Below are 25,960 nucleotides of genomic sequence, written 5' to 3' on the forward strand. Positions count from 1 at the left end.
GTTGGTGTGTAATGTTCCTAAACCATTTTCTGATGCAACAGTTAAGTCACTTTCTGTGTTTGTGTTATTTTTCTTTCTTTATGTTGATGGTTGACTCTGTTAAATGGATATGTTTTAAAATTGATTTATAAAAGCAGACTTTGGAAAAAAAAAAAAGATTTAAATAACTTTAAAATTGAAACCCATTAGTAAAAGAAACAACCTAGTACTCGACTATTGGAAATTGAATAAACAAGTACTCAACTATTACCCTTGCTATTTATTCTGGCAAGCAATCTAAGATATTAAACTAGAATTAACATCATATGTGCATTACAGAATTATCTTAATAGCCTTTGTGAATAGTACTAGCCATGGATATTGTGCATAAGCATGAACCTACAGTAGTCTCAATACAGTCACCGTTCTCCTAGTTTTACATGGAAAGAATTGTTCATGAGGGAATTTAATTAATGTAAAAATGTTGTAGTATATTCAAGATGCTTGAATTGTTGCAAGAGAGAGAATGAATTTGAGTTTTAAATCTCTATATTGAACCAATAAAAAAAATTACAGAAAAAAAGATAAAAAAAACCTCAAAACAAAAAACAAAAAAAATCAGCAGAAGCAGCAAAAGTTACAATATAAATATTTAGTTTAGAGCGACAGGGTTATAATAACAAACCTCACTCACATCACACCACCTCTGTCTAAAATTGTCCAAGTCTTTTACCAGATGGTAATAAAAAAAGGTCTGCCTGAATCCTGCTAACAAGCAGGACTCTAAAAACACTCTAGGCATCGGTAAAACCAGTGGCTAAAATCTTGTTCTTTTGGGGGATTTAAAAATGGCTAACATTGCCTGAGCAAGGATAAGATTAACAAGCACATATTTTTGGCATTGTTTTGAATTGTAAGGAATGCTAAAAACAAGTTTTAGGAAAAATGCCAAGAGGAGCCAACAGGTCTGCTAAAAGCTGGAAGAACGGCAGTAGTTGGGGGCAGTCAGCGAATAGGGGAGGGCAGAAGAGGCACTGCTCCCTCATGTCAGACTCCACGTGGCTCAGGTAGTGGTCTGTGGCCACAATGCTGTGCAACAGAAGCAACTGCAGGTCTCCTGAGTTTGGGCAGAGGAAGCTTGTACAGAGAGTGCCAGCAGGGGAGCATGGCCTCACTCATACCCATGTGTGCCCTCTACTTAGAACATAAGAAAGTTTACAAACGAGAGGAGACCATTCGACCCATCTTGCACGTTTGGTTGTTAGTAGCTTATTAATCCCAGAATCTCATCAAGCAGCTTCTTGAAGGATCACAGAGTGTCAGCTTCAACAACATTACTGGGGAGTTGGTTCCAGACCCTCGCAATTCTCTGTGTAAAAAAGTGCCTCCTATTTTCTGTTCTGAATGACCCTTTATCTAATCTCCATTTGTGACCCCTGGTCCTTGTTTCTTTTTTCAGGTCAAAGAAGTTCCCTGGGGTCGACATTTGTCTATACCTTTTGAATGCTAGAATCAGATCACTGCGTAGTCTTCTTTGTTCAAGACTGAATAGATTCAATTATTTTAGCCTGTCTGCATACGACATGCCTTTTAAACCCGGGATAATTCTGGTTGCTCTTCTTTGCACTCTTTCTAAAGCATCAATATCCTTTTTGTAATGAGGTGACCAGAACTGAACACAATATTCTAGGTGAGGTCTTACTAATGCATTGTAAAGTTAACATTACTTCCCTTGATTTAAATTGAACACTTCTCACAATATATCCGAGCATCTTGTTGGCCTTTTTTATAGCTTCCCCACATTGTCTAGATGAAGACATTTGTGAGTCAACATAAACTCCTAGGTCTTTCATAGTTCCCTTTTTCAATTTCAGGATCTCCCATATGATATTTATAATGCACATTTTTATTGCCTGCGTGCAATACTTTGCACTTTTCTCTATTAAATTTCATTTGCCATTTGTCTGCCCAGTTCTGAATGCTGTCTAGGTCATTTTGAATGACCTTTGCTGCTGCAACAGTGTTTGCCACTCCTCCTATTTTTGTGTCGTCTACAAATTTAACAAGTTTGCTTACTATACCAGAATCTATATCATTAATGTAGATTAGGAATAGCAGAGTACCTAATACTGATCCCTGTGGTACACCACTGGTTACCTTGCTCCATTTTGAGGTTCCTCCTCTAAATCAGTACTTTGTTTTCTACATGTTAACCACTCCCTAATCCATGTGCATGCATTTCCTTGAATCCCTACTGCGTTCAGTTTGAGAATTAATCTTTTATGCTGGACTTTGTCAAAAGCTTTCTGGAAATCTAAATAAACCATGTCGTATGCTTTGCAATTATCCTTTGTCGATGTTGCATCCTCAAAAAAGTCAAGCAGGTTAGTTAGAGACGATCTCCATTTCCTAAAACCATGCTGACTGTTTCCCCAGGATATTGTTAACATATAGGTCATTTTCCATTTTAGATCTTATGATAGTTTCCATAAGTTTACAAATAATAGAAGTCAGGCTTATTGGTCTGCAGTTACCTGGTTCGGTTTTGTCTCCCTTTTTGTGGATCGGTATTACGTTTGCAATTTTCCAGTCTGTTGGTACAACCCCTGTGTCAAGAGACTGTTGCATGATCTTGGTTAGTGGTTTGTAGATAACTTCTTTCATTTCTTTGAGTACTATTGGGAAGATCTCATCTGGCCCAATGTATTTGTTTATTTTAAGAGCTCCTAGTCCCTTTAACACTTAAGAACATAAGAACATAAGAAAGTTTACAAACGAGAGGAGGCCATTCAGCCCATCTTGCTCGTTTGGTTGTTAGTAGCTTATTGATCCCAGAATCTCATCAAGCAGCTTCTTGAAGGATCCCAGGGTGTCAGCTTCAACAACATTACTGGGGAGTTGGTTCCAGACCCTCACAATTCTCTGTGTAAAAAAGTGCCTCCTATTTTCTGTTCTGAATGCCCCTTTATCTAATCTCCATTTATGACCCCTGGTCCTTTTTTCTTTTTTCAAGTCAAAGAAGTCCCCCGGGTTGACATTGTCTATACCTTTTAGGATTTTGAATGTTTGAATCAGATTGCCGCGTAGTCTTCTTTGTTCAAGACTGAATAGATTCAATTCTTTTAGCCTGTCTGCATACGACATGCCTTTTAAACCCGGGATAATTCTGGTTGCTCTTCTTTGCACTCTTTCTAGAGCAGCAATATCCTTTTTGTAACGAGGAGACCAGAACTGAACACAATATTCTAGGTGAGGTCTTACTAATGCATTGTAGAGTTTTAACATTACTTCCCTTGATTTAAATTCAACACTTCTCACAATATATCCAAGCATCTTGTTAGCCTTTTTTATAGCTTCCCCACATTGTCTAGATGAAGACATTTCTGAGTCAACATAAACTCCTAGGTCTTTTTCATAGTTCCCTTCTTCAATTTCACTATCTCCCATATGATATTTATAATGAACGTTTTTATTGCCCGCATGCAATACTTTACACTTTTCTCTATTAAATTTCATTTGCCATGTGTCTGCCCAATTTTGAATGCGGTCTAGATCATTTTGAATGACCTTTGCTGCTTCAACAGTGTCTGCCACTCCTCCTATTTTTGTGTCGTCTGCAAATTTAACAAGTTTGCTTACTATATCAGAGTCTAAATCATTAATGTAGATTAGGAATAGCAGAGGACCTAATACTGATCCCTGTGGTACACCACTGGTTACCTCACTCCATTTCGAGGTTTCTCCTCTAATCAGTACTTTCTGTTTTCTACATGTTAACCACTCCCTAATCCATGTGCATGCATTTCCTTGAATCCCTACTGCGTTCAGTTTGAGAATTAATCTTTTATGCGGGACTTTGTCAAAAGCTTTCTGGAAATCTAAATAGACCATGTCGTATGCTTTGCAGTTGTCCATTTTCAATGTTGCATCCTCAAAAAAGTCAAGTAGGTTAGTTAGACATGATCTCCCTTTCCTAAAACCATGCTGGCTGTCTCCCAGGATATTGTTACCATATAGGTAATTTTCCATTTTGGATCTTATTATAGTTTCCATAAGTTTACATATAATAGAAGTCAGGCTTATTGGTCTGTAGTTACCTGGTTCAGTTTTGTCTCCCTTTTTGTGGATCGGTATTACGTTTGCTATTTTCCAGTCTGTCGGTACAACCCCTGTGTCAAGAGACTGTTGCATGATCTTGGTTAGCGGTTTGTAAATAACTTCTTTCATTTCTTTGAGTACTATTGGGAGGATCTCATCCGGCCCAGGGGATTTGTTTATTTTAAGAGCTCCTAGTCCCTTTAACACTTCTGCCTCTGTTATGCTAAAGTTATTTAAAACTGGATAGGAACAGGTCGACATGTGGGGCATGTTGTCCGTGTCCTCCTTTGTAAAAACCTGTGAAAAGTAATCATTTAATATATTTGCTATTTTTTTTTTCTTCATCTATGATTTTGCCATTTGTGTCTCTTAGACATTTAACCTCCTCTTTGAATGTTCTCTTGCTGTTATAATATTGGAAAAACATTTTGGAATTTGTTTTAGCCCCCTTAGCATTATTGATTTCTATCTCTCTCTTGGCCTTTCTAACTTCCTTTTTGACTTGTGTTTGCAGTTCCAAGTACTCTTTCTGTGTGCTTTGTTTTTGGTCCCTTTTAAACGCTCTGTAAAGTGCCTTTTTTCGCTGAATAATTTTTTTAATTGATCTATTAAACCATTTTGGCCATTTTGTTTTAGATTTAGATTTGTCTACTTTTGGGATGTAATTGTTTTGTGCCTCTAGTACTACTTTTTTAAAAAACAGCCACTCTTTTTCTGTGGATGTTTTCTCTATTTTACTCCAATCTACTTCTGTTAGTCTCTGTTTCATACCTTCATAGTTTGCTTTTCTAAAATTGTAAACCTTAGCTTTAGTCATTACTTTTGGGGTTTTGAAAATCACTTCAAAAGAGTCCATGTTGTGGTCTGAGTTTGCCAATGGCTCTCTGACCTCTGTTTTAGTTATTCTGTCTTTGTTATTTGAAAAGACTAAATCAAGGCATGCCTCCCCTCTAGTCGGTGCCTTGACAAATTGTGTTAGGAAGCAGTCATTTGTCATTTCCACCATTTCAATTTCGTTCATTGTGCTCCCCACCGGGTTCTCCCATTTTATATGGGGGAAGTTGAAATCCCCCATTAGTATGGCTTCTCCTTTTCTACACGCATTTCTAATGTCATTGTATAACAGATTATTTTGCTCAGCCTCTGAATTTGGCGGTCTATAGCATGCTCCTATTATTATGCCCTTTGAATTTTTGTCCATTATTCTGACCCATATTGATTCGGCGTTGTTTTCTTTGTCCAGATTTAACACCTGGGCTTCAAGACTGTTTCTTATGTATAGCGCTACCCCTCCGCCTCTTCTGTCCTGCCTATCTTTCCTATACAGTGTGTACCCACTAATATTATATTCGTCTCCATCACTCTCAGACAACCAAGTTTCTATAACACTTATCACATTGTAGTTACTTGTTAGTGCAGTAGCTTCAAGTTCTAACATTGTTTCTCAGACATCTAGCATTAAGATAAATACATTTAATAGCTGTCTTACCTGAGTTGTTGCCCTTGTTTTGATGTGGTCTCCCTTCTGTTTTTTGTTTTCTCCCCCCTTCCCTTCTATTTTAAATGCTTCTGGACCTCCTCAAGGATCCTTTGTCCGATAGTACCATCTGGAGGGTGCGTGACAACCACACGTTAGTAATGTTTGCACAACTGACAGTTTAGGTGTGGTTGCTATTTATTAATCCATTTATAATGTTTGAACAATAGACATTTTATTTTCATTTTTACAACTTAGTTGTAGTTCGTTGTGGTTTTGCTTTATTTCAAGCAGTACATCCCAAACAAAACGGGCACGCTTTGGGATGAAGTCATATGAGCTTTGTGAAGCGAAGACCGGCTACACTGACATCAGCTGGGCAAGTCAAGGAGGAGAGTGGAGACGAAAGACCAGTGCATACCTTCCACATTCCACTTTGCACTGCACCATTTTTTGAAAAATGGCACACAACTAATTTTTGGACTATTTATTTATTTATTTATTTACAGTCATGGTCAAACATTGACCAAAACGTTTGTGTTGTTATTGGACAACTTAAAAAAAAGCTTTGAACCTTTTTTCTGCCAATCTGTACCTTTTTACATTTGACATTTTGCCATGTTCTGAATTATGTAAATAGTTTGAAAGTAATATTCTTCATGTTCTAAGCTTTTAAATTATATTTGGTTTTATGGTAATTAATAAGATTTGAATGAATTATTACTTTAAAAACAAGTGAAGTGCATTATCTTTCAGAATTCCAAAAATAAATATGGCTGAAATTCCAGCTAGACGAATAAACCAGACTCTTCATATGAAGAAAAAGTACTACTGTATCTCTTTTGGGGACATTCCTTTATTTGTAGGACCATATTTTGGGACCTAAAACACTGAAATGGGGGTGTACGAGGATACATTGTTATTGAGGAAACTTTAAAAAAAGTTCTGTAAATATGAAAATAATATTCTTCATGTTTTAAGGTTTTAACCCTGGTCCGACATCAAAAAGACGGCAAAAAACAGGTCACTAGTCGTTTTTTCTCTGGAAAAAGCAGAGAAAACCATTCAATGGCCGAGTGAGACCGATAGGAGCCGAGAGAAGCCGAAAAAAAAGGGCGAATCTCATGAATACACATAGCCCCGACACCACATAGATAACACGGACATAAACAAACAAGATAGCTGCTTCCGCATTCAGCGCTCAGAGAATATCATGGGCATTTGCAGAGCTTTTTTTTAAGATGTCATAGTAATAAAATAACGACTTGGATCACTTTATTGGGGAGTTTGGTGATAAAACGGGTGATCAAGAGATGATTTATCGGTATGTACTATTTTTTTTTTTTTTTAATGATATTTTTATTGTTTTTAAGTCAAAAACATGAGTAACAATACAGGCCAACTAACACCCCCCCCCCCCCCCCCCCCTACAGTGAGTTATTAAAATATATATATATATATAGTCTTATTTACTAAAACAGCTTCAACAGCTTCTCTAACAATACATCTTTGTTACATTACATTGTTAAAGCTAGCCAAGCTTTATTAAGGCTGCAGCTTGTGCAAAATGCAGCTGCAAGGGTCCTTACCAAAACCAAAAGGAGAGCACATATAACTCCCATACTTGCTTCTCTGCACTGGCTTCCAGTGAAATATCGAATTGATTTTAAAATTCTATTGCTTACATTTAAAGCACTAAATGGAATGGCACCAGATTACCTCTCAGAGTTGTTGTCTCTATCAGCCTCGGCGTGCATTGAGGTCGACTAATAGTGGCCTCCTCTGTATTCCGAGGGTGAGGCTCAGGAGGAAAGGAGAAGTTGCTTTTTGTGTTCGTGCTCCGCAGCTGTGGAACTCTCTCCCCGACCATGTCAGAGGTTCACCTACAGTAGCTACTTTTAAATCTAGGCTTAAGACTTATTTTTATAATTTAGCTTTTTGATTTCATATATTGTTGTTTTTAGTTGTTTTAAACTGTGTCTTTTTTCTCTTTTTGCGATATATGATGTTTTTTTTTTAACCTGTTTAACTTATTCATCAATTTATGCCGTTTTATTAACTTTGATTTTAATCTTTGTGTTCTGTTACCTTTTTTTTTGTTTTTTGTGCAGCGCCTTGAACCTTGTGGTATGAAAGGCGCTCTATAAATAAAGATTATTATTATTATTACATCCTGGGTTACATTTTAATTTTGCTAATACACATTTACCCCCTGCTTACTCATCCATACCTCAACAGTATACTGTACATTCCTGCATTTACCCTGCATGGTTAACCACTATACACAAAATGCATACATAGGCATATATACACACACATACACATACATATACATACATACATACACATATACATACTTACAGAAGTATATACATACAACCATATATATATTATATATATATATATATATATATATACACACACACACACACACCCCCATACACAAACACCTATATACACATACACACAGACTAGCCTATGATCAACTATTGGATGTATCCCCATTATCTGGGCGAAAGTCGATTTTGGGAATGTAGTTAATAAAAGGACCCCATATTTTTTCAAACACCCTAGGAGTTTTTCTTACAATGTACATGATTTTTTTCTGGGGTACAGTATGATATTAATTCTCTCCACCACTGGTTTAGAGAAGGAGAATGTTCAGACTTCCAGTTCACAAGAATACACTTTTTAGCTGCTGTCATTGCAAGTAGTACAAATTTTCTTTGGTAAGTGCTCAGATGTAATAACTCCCAATCGTCCCCCATAACTGAAATTCTGGGATCTGGTGGGATATGGTTTTCCAGCACCTTTGATATATTGAGATGTATACTATCCCAGTAGGTCTTTAAGACTGGACAACTCCATAGCATATGCAAGAGATTCACCGTCTCCACTTTCTGGGGCAGGTTGCAGTAATATTTTTCTTGAACTGATGCAGTCTGTGCGGTGTGTAGTAAGTACGGTGCAATATGTTAAACTGTATCAGTCTATGTTTAGTGCTTGTTAATAATCGCTGAGAATTCTCCAGTAGTCTTTCCCACTCCTGCAATGTATATTCACACTGCAAGTCCTTTTCCCATTTCACTTTAATCCCAGTGTGGTTATGTTTCAGATTATTATTCAAAAATTGTACATATGAGAAATTAACCCCTTAGGAGATAAAGTGTTGAATATTTCTTTTTCCAAGGGGGATTCAGGAGATTTTGGAAAAAAAATGTTTTGAGTTTGTTCTCACCCAATTTCTAATTTGTAGGTATTTAAAGAAATGTGTTTTTGGTATTCCAAAAACCTCAGTTATCTGTGTGAAGCTTAAAAAAAAAAAATTGTCCCTATACAGGTCTCCAAGATGTTCAATACCCTTTTTTCTCCAAATTCCATAAATCCCGTCTGCTATAGCCTTTGGAATAAAGGGGTTATCTTTAAGTGGGGTGTATTTAAATAATTTATGCTGGAGCCCAAAAAGTGTGTGGCTCTCCAGCCAGCAATTGAATGTGTTCAGTATGACAGGGTTATTAGTTATTGTTGACATCATTTTTCTAGAGCCTATAAATGGGAGCGCACTCAGTGGAATGGGGTCAGCAATGTGTTGTTCTATGGATGATCAAGTTGCATTAACTTTGTCTAAATTAAGCCATACCCATATACCACGAAGCTGTGATGCGAGATAATATAGTTTAAAATTAGGATTGATAAATGGTGCCTGAAGTGTTGAAGCCTTTACTCTAACATGTTTATCATGCCACAGGAATTTAGAAACAATTTCTTGAACTTTAATATAGAACAATTTTGGAATTTTTAAGGGAATCATTTGAAATAAATATAAGAATTTAGGCAAAACTTTCATTTTTATGATATTCACCCTGCCAATTAGGGATAGGGGTAGATCAGTCCATCTTTGTAGATCATTCTTTATTTTATCTAGTAGTGGTAAGTAATTAGCCTGGTAAACTTTATCTACCTACCTAGAAGAAAAGGCTCAGAGATGATTCCGTTTGTCAAAATTTGGGCTTTGGGGCATTTATACAGTGTTTTAATATAATTAATAAAATTTTGGCCAAAATTCATATGATCAAGGACTTGGAATAAAAATTCCCATTCTATGCGGTCGAATGCTTTTTCTGCATCCATCGACACCACAAGCCTAGGATCTATTGCAGTCTGTGACTGATGTATAATGTGGAATAATCTACGAAGATTGTCAGCTCCCAATCTGTGTTGTAAGAACCCTGTTTGGTCTTCATGTATAACTGTGGATACAACAGATTCAAGCCTCAAGGCAATAAGTTTGGACAGGATTTTAAAATCTACATCAAGTAACAATAACGTCTATATGAGCCTTGCCCCCCTGCAAACTATTAGCTGCTTTAAGAACTTCAGCTTCTGAGATTTCTACATCCAGTGCAAGTTTGTGGTCCTCATTTACTTTACTTTTTGTATGGTCGGGGCCCATTTCAGATTTATATAACTCTTTGTAGAATTCTTTGAAACATGTATTAATCTCATCTGATTTATGTATAACAGTCCCTTTACTTGTTTTAATGGAATGTATTATTTTATTATTTTCTTCTTTTTTTTTTTTTTTTTATCTGCCATGCCAGTAACTTTCTTGTTTTGTTACCGTTTTCGTAATAATGATAATTTGTTCTTGCCATAGCAGCCTCTGCTGTTTGCGTACAGAGATTATTATATTGCAGTCGTTTCTGAGACAGTAGATTAAATATTTCCGAGTTTTTAGATTTTGCGTGTTCTATTTCCAGTTTACAAAAGTCCATTTCAAGTGTGCTAAGCTGTTCTCTCTTTTTCTTTTGTCTATAAGCACTATATGACATAATGTGTCCTCTCATTAAGGCTTTTAAGGATTCCCAAATTGTCCCATGTGAGGATGAATTTTTATTTGTTTCTAAAAACAGGTCTGTGGCAGGGCAGGGCCCTGCCTGTAAATAATAATATTATTGTTGTGTGGTGATTTTGGTGGTGGTTGGCAGGGATGGGGTTAATTTCCTATCCCTGCCAAAAATACATGTGAGAATGTGGCTGGAGCTAATTGAGTAATTGATAATTAGGCTCCAGCCACATGGTATAAAAAAGGGGAAAATCGTTTGTTTGGTGGAGGTGTTTTGGGTGAGTGTTTGTTTGTGATCTGTTTATTTTATTTTTTTTTTTTTGAGAAAGAAACTGTAGTGAAGGCTAATGCCCAGCCTACATTTCTGTATTTTGTTTAAACCTTTTGTTTTGGCCCTTGCGCCAGTTATTTTGTAATTGTTTTTGTGAAAGTTTTGTTTTTGTTTAACTGTTTTATTTTTGCTCGGTGAGCAGTGTTTTGTTCAACTTTTTGATTTCCTTTTGTTTATTAAACTGCGCAGAAGCGCTTTAACTACAGTTGCCTTGCCTCTGAGTCTCTTTGCCTGCCAATAACATCTGGGCCCGCAAGGCTACCCTGTCACAAGGTCAATCTGGTTTTCCATAAATTTAACAAGTTCAGGGTCTTTAAGTAAATAGGGTTAAAATCTCCAGCTATGTGAAGGTTGGGCTCGAGTCCACAAATCCAGTATCATTTTCAAGGGGCAATGATCAGAGAGAGTGGCAGCTAAGTATTTGCAATCTATAATTCTTGGAAGCAAGATTTGAGATGTGAGTATTAAATCTATTCTAGAGTAGGAGTTATGTATGTTAGAGAAAAAGGAGAAATATTTTTCAGTTAGGTGCAGAGATCGCCATGCATCTATAAGACCCAAGTCCTTCATGCCATGCTTAAGGGCTACAGCAGCTCTGCTAGGCTCCATAGTCCTAGGTGAAGACTTATCTAGTGTGGGGTTCAGGACTAAATTATAGTCCCCTGCTATTATGCACTGACCTTGTGTTACAGCAATTTGCATTATCATATCTTTATAAAATTTAGGATTATCAAAATTAGGTCCTGTGACAGAGATCAAATGACTCTTGGTGTTAGATCTCCCTCTCGACCTGTGAGGGCACGGTGCAAGAGGAACAGTGTACCCTTAATTAAATGGCACGACAATTTATTCCGTAGGGTAGGTGGAAGTCAGTCATTTAGGAAGGGGGCAGAGCTACGGCACCCAAGCTCATTGACCCGGACGGTAAGCGGCATGGCATCCGAGGACTGGAGGAGCGGATGCGCTCGTTAACCTCGGGGTCAGGGGCGAGGGTATAAATAGGGGGCATGGCTTGAGTGATCTGTTCCTTTGCCCGTACTGTGAAAAACCGTGAGTGTTTTCGTGTCTGTGTATTAACACTGTGTGTCTTGTGTGTTATTAGTCACTGAAGATTACTGAGCACGATCCGGAGCTGCAGCCGCAGGCCAGCGAAAAACCCGGACTTCACCATTCACCTTTTCCACTATCAGAACTGTCTTTGTTTTCACCACTAGCACTAGAATCACGCACTGTCCAATTGTGTCTGTGTTTTGTGTGGGTGACGGAACAGGACTTTGGGTTACGGGTCAAACCCGTGGGATTACAAACCGAAGCGATACACGCCGCTGTATCACTTCCAACACTGTTATTATTTGCAGGTTTGCCTTAAGGCTCTGGACATTTATTAAATTAAATAAACACCCTTGCACCTTGTAACAGGGAACCGGGTCGCTGGTTCCTGCGCAAGTGTGTGCCTGTAGAAAATCAGCTGCGACGCGCAGTTGGAGACGTGTTGCTAAGCAACCAGTTGAGTGGCAGGCTCGTCCTGAGCTAAAGTGATCGGGAGGTCTGGATTGGCTGGGGGGCGTGCCTGGGGATGCTGCGCAGAGCTCAAAAAGCGGCTGCGCTACAGCTCGGGGCTGCTGCAAGGCCATTGCTGTACAGACGAGAGCTGTGAGTTTGTTTACATCCAGGAGGGAAGCGTCCGCTCTGCGGGAAAGACTACTACGGAGCCCTTTAACTGCAAGACGGGGCCTGTGAAGGCAATTGCCCAGCCAGGACCGTCAGAATGGCCCGGAGTCGCTGGGAGGCCAGGACTTCAGAAATAACACAACAGAAGTAGGTCAGCTTAGGGGAGGTGGATCCCAAAACAGTATAAACAGGGTTACCGTAGAGTAGTAGGTTCCTGGAGCGGGACGTTCCTTTTAGTGGGACTAGCGCTCGTCATTTTGTGTGGCAAACTTTTATTTTTAGCTTTAGTTTCTTTGTTTTTATTGCTTTGTTAAATGTGACACTAGGTCTACCATCGCTGGTACCCTAGTGTCAGCTCTGTGTTAAAATTAAATCTGCACGCCTGAGCGGCGTATCAACACCAATGCTCTGTGTCTGTCAGTATTTTCCAGTGACTACCCACACATGTAACACGTCACCCTGTTACACACCTGTACAAACGTTGTCCGTGTGATTACTCTGCACTGCACTCACCTGCACGTCTTTACCACTTTGCCACAGGTCCGTATAAATTGATCAGCGTAAACGGCTCATGATCAATTTCACACTTTACAGACACCCATCTACCTGCATTATCCTCTTCCACTGAGTGCAACTTAAACAATATATGCTTACTTATGAGCAAAGCCACCCCCTTGACTTGGAGTTAAAAGAGGAGTAAAAAACATGTCCCACCCACTCTCTGCGTAGTTTAGAGTGTTCTAAATCTGTCAGGTGGGTTTCCTGTAAGAAAGCAATATCTGCTCTTTCTTAAGATAATTTAAAATCTTCTTACGTTTTATGGGGTTATTAACTCCTTTGACATTCCAAGATACACAATTTAAAGTATTAGCCATTACGCTTCAACAGTAAAATATAACTGGAATAGGAGATGGTTTTCATAATTATAGTGAGAACGAAGTCCAGGACCCGATGTTCTAATACCGAGCAGAAAACATCTTTCTTTGAAATTGCAAAAATCAAATTTTAGTTTTCATCATAATGTTTAGTAAGTAGAGAAGCAAAGAAAACGTGCATGTAGCATGGCCTGCTTTCAAAATTAACCCCTATACCCTCCCACTTAGTGCCCCATACCAGAGAACAAATAGTTCCCAACATACCCTCCCCATTTAACTTGTACTACAAAGTGACTTAGATCTGAATAATTTTAACACAGTTCAGAATAATAGTAACACTATGAAAGAAAGTAGTATGTAGCCTTCTTAACTATATAACCCGATGCTATTGGAGTTTACATTTAAACCATCAGCCAGTTGCAAAAGCATGTTTTGTTTCTCACTCACTGTTTATATTCCAACTTGAGATTCACTATTAAATAATAATCTTACTATTATTAGGGACAATGTCTGCTTTTTTTTTTTTTTTTTGCACATCTTAAAGTGAATTTAGCAGGATAAACCTCTCTCCACACTTAAATTAGTTACCTGCGTAGTTACTATAGCGGCAGAGGAAGAAGTAAATACAATATTAAAACAATAATAATAACAACAATAACAATAATAATACATATTCTAAGTATGTCAATAATAATTCTTTAAAAGTATAGTAAAACTTAGAAGAAAGAAACAGCAACGTGAGTGACTCTTGTCTTGGAGAAAATCTTCGGTTATACCCCCTCAGGTTGTCAGTTCTTTTCCATCTCCCGAACGAAGTTTTCAGCTTCATGTGGTGAAATGAAGAACCTCTTCATGCCCTTGTACTCCACCCTGAGTTTAGCCGGATACATCAATGCGTATTTCACTCCCTTTTCGTTAAGCTTCCTCTGAACTTGGTTAAATTCTTTGCGTTTATTTTGAAGTTCAGTGCTGAAATCCGGAAAGAGAAACATCCTTTTGCCGTTGTAGTAAAGCTCACTTTTCTCTCTGGCTAAGGGGAGATTCTCTCTTTGTCTCTGAAATTTAAAAGTTTCATGATGATAGGCCTCGGTCTATCCGCATTACCTGGCTTGGGTGCCGAGGAGCGGTGCGCTCTCTCTATAATGAGGGGAACAAAACCTACTGTGTCTTGCCCCTCGGAGCCCTCCGGAAGACCGACCAGGCGAATGTTTGATCTTCTGCTTCTGTTCTCCAGATCTTGGGTTTTGTCTTTAAGAGACGACATTTCTTTCTCCAGTTGTGTAATTCGGTCCGCGGCATCTTGTAGGTTGTCTTCATTGATGCTTACTCTGTTTTCAACCTCCGCTACCTGTTCTGTGAGAGTTGAAAGCGAGCCTTGTATGTTTGTTAGTTTAATTTGTATGTACATGGTTTTGGTGTCGATATGTTGGAATAAATCTGATTTCATTTGTTTAATTGCTTTCCACAGCGATTCTAGAGTTATCGGATCCTGCTCTTCCATGGTATTTTTCAGCGGGGATGATGCGGCCTGTACATGCGCTGGAGAACGAGATTTATTTTTTGTTGAGGATCTTTTACTTCTTCGCAAATTACAGTGTGCCATGAAACTTTAGGCTACTCTAATGTTATATAACAGCATTTAAACAGTGGATGTCGAGTATAAAATTGTAGGATTAATTCAGATAAGGATCCCCAGCAACGGAGCTCACAGAAACGCGACCTTCTTGGGCAGCTGCATCACGTGACCCTCCGGTATGTACTATTATTAAGAGGTATTTAAAAAATATAGCGAACAAGGGGTGGGGCGGGGCTGGAGATGCAGTACTGAGTGTCCTGTTGATATGCAGTGCCTTTTAAACCTGTCTTACTGTGAAAAAAAATACTTTTAAACAGTGCGTCTAAAATAAACTGCGCGTGTGAAAATTGGACATGACGCGCCTGAGAGGCGCTGAATAAATGGACCGCTAAGGGTTAAATGATACATGGTTTTATGGTAATTTAATAACAATTTGAATGAATTATTACTCTAAAAACAAGTGTAGGGTATATTCTTTCAGAAATTCAAAAAAATCTGGCTCAGAAATCCAGAATAACAGTATAAATCCAGCCTGGAAAGGGTTAAGGGTAAAACAAGGCTACTAATGCTAAAGTAAATATTAAGAAGAGTATAGAACATAAAAATTGTCTTACACCAATCTACTGCACCAGATCAATGCAGAACTCCAAAAGGGTCACAGCGAGGCCGAAGTCATTGAAGTAGTGGTCAAGGCCATCAGCCCAGGCTTGAATTTAAGGTACATGCTAGAGATTAGCATGTGGAGACAGCGAGGAACCCAGTGAAGTAAGGGCAATAGAGCATGCGTTACCTAGGGAAAGGGGAATCTTACAGCCACAGCTACAAAATGTGGCCAGTTAGGACATTTCACCAGCGGGTGCCACTCCTCAAGAGAGCTTCAGGGAAACAGCGAAGGGTTACTGTAGAGGGACCCACAGTAACCCAGAAAACAGAATCCCAAAAAGGTAACAGCTGTTTAATAAAGGCAGGCACCACAGGGAGACTCATCACATGCCAGAAGCCAAACTAGAAACAACACCGGCATTTGTGTAATGTGAGGGGACAGATTTAACAAGGCTCAGCAAGGAACAGACCAGAGAAAACTATGTTAATATGTCTAAAGTCACCTACCTTGACCCAAAAAGGATGGGGCAAAGATCCTGAACTTAGTTGGGAAGAAGTGTATAGTGCACTGTGTACTGGACAACGTGGTGACAGCTGCTTTATGGGATACGGGCGCCCAAGCCAGCATGATCAATGAAGTATGGAGGAAGAAACATCTCCCCCACACTAACATCAGGTCAGTAGAGGAATTGCTGGGGCCTGGGACATTGAGGGGATTTGCAACAAACCAGACAGGATTCCTTTTTCTGGCTGGATCGAGGTGATCTTCCGTCTGAAACAGGACATCAATCCTGATGCAAGACTCCAAGTTTCAATATTAGTGTCCAGTGATCCCAATGTGGCAGAAGAGCCAATTATTGGATACAGTGTAATTGAGGAAGTGGTAAATCAACACATAGGAGCACAAGAAACAATACCAAAAGAAGCTGTTAGTATGACTGCTGCAGTATTCTCATTGAAGCCTGATGCAGCAAAGAACTTGTTACGAATTATCCACATGGGGAGCTGCAGCAGTGGTATTGGCGTTGTCAAGACCGAAAAGAAAAGCATGTCCTTCCACCCGGTCAGCTGACCACAGTCCATGGTCACACACATGTTGGAAATCTGGACCAGGATCAAGTGATGTTTATCCCTAATGAAAAGCCACACTGGCCTGAAGGTTTGAGCATCAATGAGATAATAGTAAGACTCTCAAGTGGGAACTCCTCCAAGACTGCAATCACAACATTGTTCTGGATAAGAGAACAGTACTGGGACATCTTCAGTCAGTGAAAACAGTCTATCCAGCTCCAATGAGACCTATAGAAGTGAAGCCATGCCGGCCTGACAGGGAAATTCAGGACAACCCAAGGAGACCACACCAACCACCTAGGGAAGAAGGTTGAACATCTTAGTCCTGTGGAAGCACCAAAACGATGGTAACCGGAACATGCAAGCTGGGAGATGGGACCCTCCGGTGAAACTGGATCACCTAAATGAAGAGCAGCACGCAGTGTTGAATGAGATGCTTAGGGAAGAGTGAAATGCCTTTGCACAGGATGACCAGGATATAGGGTGCATCCCATCACTGAAAATGCACATTTAAAAGGACACCACACCAGTACAGAAGACATATGTGTCCATTCCAAAGCCGCTACATCGGGAGTTCAAAGAGTATTTGGAGGATTTGCTGAACAGAGGCTGGATCACAAAATCAAGATCATACTCTTCACCAGGGCTCAGACTTTGCTGTGACCACAGGGAATTGAACCTCAAGTCCTTCCCTGACAGACACCCTATCCCACGGATACAGGACCTGGTGGATAGTCTTAGTGGCAGCTCCTGGTTTTCTGTCCTGGACCAAGGGAAGGCGTACCACCAAGGATTCCTTGATGAGGAAAGCCGCCCCCTTGCTGCTTTCATCACACCTTGGGGTTTGTACGAGTGGGTGCGGATTCCCTTCGGGCTCAGTTCAGCACCAGCAGAGTTCCAACAAAATATTGAGGAGTGCTTGACAGGCCTTAGAGATGAGATGTGCCTTACCTGGATGATAACCTGGTGTACAGTAAATCCTTTGAACACATGCGACATGTGCAGATGGTTCTTCACTGGTACAAGCAACACAGGATCAAGCTCACGGCTAAGAAATGCGAGATATGTCGTCGCAAGGTGAGGTACCTGGAGAAGATTGTGTCCGAGAAGGGTTACACCTTGGACCCAGCTGAAATTACACCCGTGCAGGCCTTGAAGGAAAAGTGTCCCAGTACAGTCAGAGCTGAGGAAAATACTCGGCTTTGTATCCTACTATCATCCTATACCCAGAACATTTCCCATTTTGCCAAGCCTTTATAGGAGTTGGTATCATTGTCAACGAATGCCAAGGTAGCAGTAGGGCCAATGCAACAGAAGCATGTTTCATCAGAGAGGCAAGGCCAAGTATCAAGTCAAACGCCCATCAAGTGGACAGATGAACACCAGGAGATCCTGAGCCAGTTGATTGATTGTCTGACCAGTCCACCTGTATTAGGGTATCCTGATTTTGCCAAGCCATATGTACTCCACTGTGATGCCTCCCAAGAGGGATTAGGTGCAATACAGTACCAATGGCAGGAGGGGAAGATGGTTGTGATAGCATATGTCACCAAAACCCTGACTCCAGCTGAGAAGAATTATCATATGCATTCAGGGAAGCTAGAGATCCTGGCCCTAAAATGGGCAATCTGTGAGCAATTCTGGGACTACTTATTATTATTATTATTATTATTATTATTAGACGCCCTTATCCAGGGCGACTTACAATTGTTACAAGATGTCACATTATTTTTTACATACAATTACCCATTTATACAGTTGGGTTTTTACTGGAGCAATCTAGGTAAAGTACCTTGCTCAAGGGTACAGCAGCAGTGTCCCCCACCTGGGATTGAACCCACAACCCTCCAGTCAAGAGCCCAGAGCTCAGAGCCCTAACCACTACTCCACACTGCTGCCCAACATGGTCCATGCACCATCCTTCGTTGCCTATACGTACATCTTCACCACTGCAAAGCTCAATGCCACTGGACAGGTGGGTGGCAGAACATGTCGATTTCAATTTCACCATCAAGTATTGTCCAGGGGGCGAAACAACCGGAATGCCGATGGTCTGTCACGGATGCCCTTGGACACCAATAATTTCATCAACCAGTGCACCGAGGGGATCTTTTCCGACATGGTCAGCGCCACATTGCAAGGAGTGGCAGTAACACAGGAAGAGCATTTGTCATGGGTTAATCCCATAGCAATGAATGCCCTGCAGATGCAAGACTACACCATCCAAGCGACTATACAAACTATTCCCAGAGAGTACATAAAAAACTGCACAAGAGAAAGACCCAGTGATAGGCCGAGGCCTGCAGTAACTGGTGAGAGAGCAACGCCCTTGTGAGGAAGAAGAGAGAAGGGAACACAGAGATGTAGTTGCACTGCTGAGAGAGTGAGAAACTTTGTGCGTCGACCAGGATGGAATTTTGTTCCGAAAGACAGCAACCCAGAGTCAGTTAGTCCTCCCCAAAGAATACAAGCCATTGGCTTATAAGTAGCTGCACCAAGACATGGGACATCTGGGGGTGGAAAGAACAATGAACCTCATCCAGGACAGATTCTTTTGGCCCAGAATGCAGCAGGAAGTGGAACATTTTGTGACCAGGGAATGTGAGTGTTTGAGAAAGAGAACTGAACAGGCCAGCTTGTGCACCATTGTCAAGTATTAAGATCACGTACTCATTTGAGATGGGGTCTCAAATCGATTTCCTCCATCTTGAAAACTGCAAGCAAGGCTATCAATATATATTGGTAGTAATGGACCATTCCACCAGGTTCGCGCAAGCCTACGCCAACACCAATAAATCTGCTAAAACAGTAGCAGAAAATCTTTGGGGATTATGTTTTCAAATTTGATTTCCCCGCAAAAATACATCATGATATAGGAAAAAAAATTGAAAACCAATAAATGGCTAGACTGAAGGAACCATGTGGAATCAGAAGCTCATACACCATGCCCTATCACCCCCAGGGCAATGGACAAGTTGATAGGTTTAACAGAACACTGCTTGGAATGCTGAGGACCCTTACCGAAGAACAAAAGACGGACTGGAAGACTTCTCTGGCAAAAGTGTTGCAATCGTACAATTATATAAAACATGAAGCTACCGGGTTTTCACCATTTTACTTGTTGTTCAGACAGTCCCCAAGACTGCCAATAGATCTTCTGTTTGACTTGAGACCTGAGGGTGAGCATGGGACTTACCAAGACTACGTGGACAAATGGAGGGATTGCATGACTGAGGAGTACTGGATAGCATTGAAGTCTGCTAATCAGGAAGCGCAAAGGGGTAAAGAATACTATGATTGCAAGATATATAGTGCAGATCTACATCCGGGAGGACATGTACTGATTTGGAACCTGGTGGAGTGAGGGGGTACAGGCAAGATTCATTCGTATTGGGAAGACTACGTGATTGCTGGAAGGAAGCGCAAGGACAGCCCAGGCGAGACCTGAAGATGGTAGAGGTAGAATGGTGGATGGTAGAATAATGCACCGCAATTTACTCTTGCCATGTGACTTTTTACCCTTAAGAATTCAGCCCAAAAATGAGAAACAGAAAGGATCCGCACAACCAAACATTAAGACACCAAGACAACAGCCACAAGCTCAAGTTGACAGTGACACAGAGTGGTATGAAGAGTTGGAAGGTTGTTTACCCAAGGAGTCCATCTCCAAACAACACAGAGTTAAATCCGGATGCAGAAATCTTCTACCCACCAGGTGCAGAAGAAACTACACAGTTTCGGAGTACAGAGCCAGAGGATGTGATCAACGTAGCCAAGGAGGTGATTGAGGAATCAAGACCCATTGCAACGCTGGAAGCAGATCCTGAGATGGTCACTGAAGAAACCATGAGTGATCAGGGACAGAGTGACAACAAAGGTGAAAATCCTCATCAGCAAAGATGTTCGACACAAGAAAAGAGGCCACCACAGACTTTGACTTACGAGACTCAGGGAAGGCCAGCTGTGGTTAGTAGAGACCTTTCAGCACACAAAGTTCATTGATGGCACATGCGAGCACCAGCTCAGATAGCTTTTGGAGACCATGGAGTTAAGCAGACAACTAGACATTGTTAGCGCCTTCATTAAAGACAAAGACATTGGGATTTCGACAGTGTAATTTTTATGCTATCAAAGACTGATACAAAGACACTGGGGAAAAGTGATTCTGTTTTGTTAAATAGTCTTGAGTTAAATAATAACTGACAAAAGGGACAACATTGATTTTGAGGGGGAGAGTGTGGCACATGGGAAATAACAGCTTTAGATAAAAGGACATCCCCAGAAACAAAAACAAAATACTGTTCAGTCTGTGCCTTGCTATATTACTAACTGTGATGTAGTTACAGCTTCAGCGACAGCACCACCACACAGTACGTGAGATTGAAATGCACTCACACTGGTTAAACAGAGAGTACAGGGTAATTGTATTGCTGTTTGACTCTGTGGAGCTGTACGGTTCACAAGAACTTTTCTCTTTACTTATTTTGCAGTTAACTTAAAATATAAATAACACACATGTGTTTTATATAAGTAATGTTAGTAGATGTTAGTAACTGCATGATGGTTAGAAAAAATCGAGGAATATAATAAATATGGAACTGAAATCTCACGTGTTAAAAAAAGGCCTCTAACGCACTGTAATGCTGAGTCAACGTGGTGACTCAGCATTACAGGAGAGCAACCACCAAGAAAAGGTGTTAAAACCAATCCTCGCCCAGGACAACTGGAAGCTGCTAGAGACTGGAAAATGCTGGCAGATGTTGGTCAACGGCTTATTTTTCCAACTGAGATTGCCACCACTAACCTTCGACCAGATATTGTCTTGTGGTCTGGATCAGCACGCCTTGTTCACCTGGTAGAGTTAACAGTGCCATGGGAGGATGCTGTAGATGAGGCGTATGAGAGGAAGAAACTGCGGTATGCTCAACTAGCCACTGAAGCGGAACAGCGAGGATGGAGAGTCCGGGTTTACCCAGTGGAAGTGGGTTGTCGAGGATTTGTGGCACACTCTACAACCCGGTTTCTCAGAGACGTCGGATTCAGTGGCCAAGAGTTGCGTCGCACAGTGAAGAACTTATCTGAAGCAGCAGAGAGAAGCAGCAACTGGCTGTGGCTGAGACGGAAAGATTCTGGCTAGGGATCTCAAGCACAATAGAAAGAAAGAAACGCTGATGTACAGGTAAGTAAGCTGGGCTGAGTTGAGTGGGGGACGGAGGGGGGCGATGCTGGGATGCGAGAATCACCGTCGAGCCCTCTTGAGGTGTCGTGGGCTAGTCGACGAAACACTGAGGATGGAAGGTGCCCACTTGAAGACCCCAGAGATGTACCCTATTTAGCTCAATCCAGACGGTTATCATGCTGATGCGCTGGGGAGGCCGCACTGTGGTTGATCCCCGGAGCCAGTGTCGCAGCCGTTGTGTGTGCTGATGCGCCAGGGAGGCAAATTAAGCTGATCCCTGGAGCCAGCATTACACTTCAGCCATTAACACCAGACAGAAGGATATCTACATCATCATATGGAAGGAAACGTAAATGGATGGAGACACATATGGATCACATTAGTTTACTGTAAAGCTACGTCTTAGTTGGTGCTTATCTAGGCGAGAGCCGAGTTCAAATCAGCATGAAGTTTTAACATCTACTCTCGTGTAATGGAAATCAAGACAATGTTTGTTAATAAATATTATTGATACATAATTAGAAAAAATGCGATTTTACTATTAGGATGGTGAACTAGTGTAAGGAAGGTGTAATTTACATCAGAGTATTGAAAAAAGGAAATATGCTAAAGATACGTTGTTTTGTAATTTTTTAATTGATTGTTGATTAAAATACATTGTGTTAAAGTAAAGTAAGTAAAAAAAATAAACTATGAAAGTGTATAATGGTAATTTTTCTGTTTACTTAAGTTATATTAAGGGTAAAACAAGGCTACTAATGCTAAAGTAAATACACCCACCCCTCGTTATATCGCCACTCGCTATACTGCGGATTCAGATATATTGCGGCCCTGGAGTTGGCTCCCCATTTTTACAGTCTAACTGTGCATGCCTTTGCTGCAATATACATAGACCATTTCACTTAGAATTACTGTTTGTTTTATTTTGTACTGCACATCAAACTACAATATACAGAACAATTAAACAAAGCATTAGTATTGTACTGTTATCATATACACACGCATTGCACAATAACACAAAGCAAATTAAGTATCTACTTGCTGAAGCGGTTTTTTAAGCAAATGCACTAGCAAAAGTCACAGGGCAGTGATGTCATTGATGATGTCATATGTGATGTCATGTGTGATGGGAAACACAGATAAGGGTGCAGAGTTAAGGTCACGAGGCTACCTTAACTTGCAGTTTCCTAACCTTTTGGAAATTTGCAAACAAACCTTAATGTTACTTTAACAGTTTTTGCTATTGAATATATATATATAAAAAATGTATTTCAAAGCAGCACAATTTTTTTAAAACAAAAATACAAAAATATAAATTATGTTAAAATGCTTTCATTCTGTTGTTTACAAGTAGGCTAGGCACCATAAAAATGCTGGTCCAGAAAGAAAGTGTTTGTAAGATTAAAGTGTCATTTTATCATAGCATTTAAGATGCAATAGTCTCATTTAATATTATACATCATAGTGAATGAAATATTTCATTAAAGAAACTAGGGAAAGTACAACTGAAATAAAATAATAACAACAAGGTATATTACATTTCTAAAAGAATAATGGTGTTGGTATCTGAATCAGAGTAAACAGGAAATTATACTTAGGACTGTCAAAGAATAGAAAGTTTCTAACTTAGTGGTACTTGTATTTTTAACCCAGTGGCATACATTTCCTGGCTACATTAGTGCAGAATTACAGTATATTGACTATTTTACAGTTGCCAAAAAAATGTAAAACTATAATGCTTTTGAAATGAAAGATCTGATCGTGAGATTGACTGCTTTATTAGGTCATGCTTTATAGTCACCGTCCAACAGTTACCAATATATTAACTGAAATTTGCTCTGTTAATCATCCATATTGTTATGGAGTTCTAATTTTGAATGCCTGAATTTGAATACAATGCTGCAGGGTTAAACACTGGTTAACACAATGCAACAAACAGTCCTCTTTCCTGAGGCCTTGTGCATGGTCTGCTGCCTTCTCTACCCAACCTGACCATAAAGGAACTAGATTCTCAGTCCTTTATGCAGGTATTTTTTCAGATATTTCAGAAATGCCTGAAGGCAACTTTGTCTGTAAAACTAATACCTGATTCTTCATCTAAATGTAACTGCTGTTGTGTACTGGTTGTCATCTTTTTTACTTGCAAATGAAGCTATGGTGTCAAAGGGTTTAAAAATGTGTAAATTAAATACACTATACTCTTTGATAAATACAAAGCAAGACGGACAATATATTTTATTATTTGTTTATTTAGCAGACGCCTTTATCCAAGGCGACTTACAGAGACTAGGGTGTGTGAACTATGCATCAGCTGCAGAGTCACTTACAATTACGTCTCACCCGAAAGACGGAGCACAAGGAGGTTAAGTGACTTGCTCAGGGTTACACAATGAGTCAATGGCTGAGGTGGGATTTGAACTGGGGACCTCCTGGTTACAAGTCCTTAACTTTAACCACTGGACCACACAGCCTCCTAATCTTAAATCATATACCCCATGGTGTTTTATTGCATATAGTATAAATAAAGAGAATTGTCAGCCTGCTAACAATGCTTATTACATATGCACATAGAGTATAGGAGTCCTGGAGCATCAGACAGATGTATAATAGGTAAAAAAAAGTATGAAACTGGGCTGAAAATAAATGAATAAATGAATAAATAAAACGAAAAAGATGACATGATTCTAAATGCCTGGTATATCTAAATTTAGAGCAGTCCGGCTTGATAACAGCCACATACTCCCCTTTCGTACCAAGGCCACATAAATAACAAGTCAAATAATGCAAAGGTCTGACCTTTGACTAGAAAAGACACAAAAGAACTGAAGCAGCTCTAAGCCTACTCAGGAGTAGTTCACTTTTAGGGTGACTCAAACTAGAACGGCTGGGTTTACACAATAAAAAAAGCTGTTCTAAACGCTAAACTGCCTGAAAGCCAGCCTAAAAGCGGCACTACAAGAGTTTCAAAATAACTCTACTGCTGTCTTAAGAAATTGTTCAGCCAGTTTATGAATGTGAGCTGACATTTATATACATGAAAAAATATACCATTTATTGGCTTTATTAACACTATTCCCACTTTTTGGGCATGGTGTTCTTCACTTATTGTTTATTTTCTGTTAATACAGGATATCCATACAATTGAAATACACATATTATTTCTGCATACAGGTGCGTTTCCTTAGGGCCATGTAGTCTGATTGCAGGTAAACCATTGGAGTGAAATGGAATTGTAGCTTGAAGTGATTAGGTAACAGTAATAACTGTCTCTGAAATATCTGCATATTCCTAAATGAAGTATAAAATACAAAGAGCCAGAAGGTCAACAGAAGAAAACAGAAAAGAATGAAAACACTCCCTCACATTCGTACCTGTCACAGCTGCAAATACAATGCCTTCAGAGCCATCATGGTTTTAGGAAACTAACCTGCTTGATTTTTTTGAGGATGCAGTATTGACAATGGATAATTGCAAAGCATAGGACATGGTTTATTTAGATTTCCAGAAAGCTTTCGACAAAGAGAGTACCACAGAGATCAGTATTGGGTCCTCTGCTCTTCCTAATCCACTAAGGACTTAGATTCTGGTACAGTAAGCAAACAAGGAGGAGTGGCAAACACCGATGCAGCAGCAAAGGTCATTCAAAATGATCTAGACAACATTCAAAACTAGGCAGACACATGGCAAATGACATTTAATAGAGAAAAGTGTAAGGTACTGCACACAGGCAATAAAAATGTCCATTATAAATACCATATGGGAGATACTGAAATTGAAGAAGGAATCTATGAAAAAGATCTAGGAGTTTACGTTGACTCAGAAATGTCTTCATCTAGACAATGTGGGGAAGCTATAAAAAAAGGCCAACAAAATGCTCGGATATATAGTGAAAAGTGTTGAATTTAAATCAAGGGAAGTAATGTTAAAACTTTACAATTCATTAGTAAGACCTCATCTAGAATATTGTGTTCAATTCTGGTCACCTCGTTACAAAAATGATATTGCTGCCCTAGAAAGAGTGCAAAGAACAACCACAATTTTTCCTAGTTTCTCTCTCTCTCTCTCTCTCTCTCAGATGTTAAAGGGGATGTGACCCTGACCATTTTTACTGCCAATATTTCAACTGCAAACCACCTGCTTGGTACTTATTTATTATATTAATTAAGCAATAGAATCCGAAGAAGAGAGCTTTACCGTCTGGTAAGGCCCGCCTCGTGTCATTAAATGTCACCTTAGTCTGCTATAGAAAATGGA

The 25,960-nt window shown here is 39.8% G+C and overlaps 1 protein-coding gene across 2 annotated transcripts in view; it reads right to left on the reverse strand.

The window, feature by feature from the left end:
- The window catches only part of LOC117402697 (uncharacterized), a 60,663-nt gene that overhangs the window by 33,170 nt on the left and 1,533 nt on the right, over positions 1-25,960 (reverse strand). The window contains exon 1 of one of the 2 annotated variants that reach the window (XM_034004085.2): positions 5,567-5,655. The exons of the other annotated variant lie outside the window; for it this stretch is intronic. The gene's annotated coding sequence lies outside the window, so the exon portion shown is untranslated. Of the gene's footprint in view, positions 1-5,566; positions 5,656-25,960 lie in introns of those variants that run through there. 2 annotated transcript variants of the gene reach the window in all.

The sequence above is a fragment of the Acipenser ruthenus genome, chromosome 5, assembly GCF_902713425.1.
Source record: "Acipenser ruthenus chromosome 5, fAciRut3.2 maternal haplotype, whole genome shotgun sequence".
NCBI lineage: Eukaryota > Metazoa > Chordata > Actinopteri > Acipenseriformes > Acipenseridae > Acipenser > Acipenser ruthenus.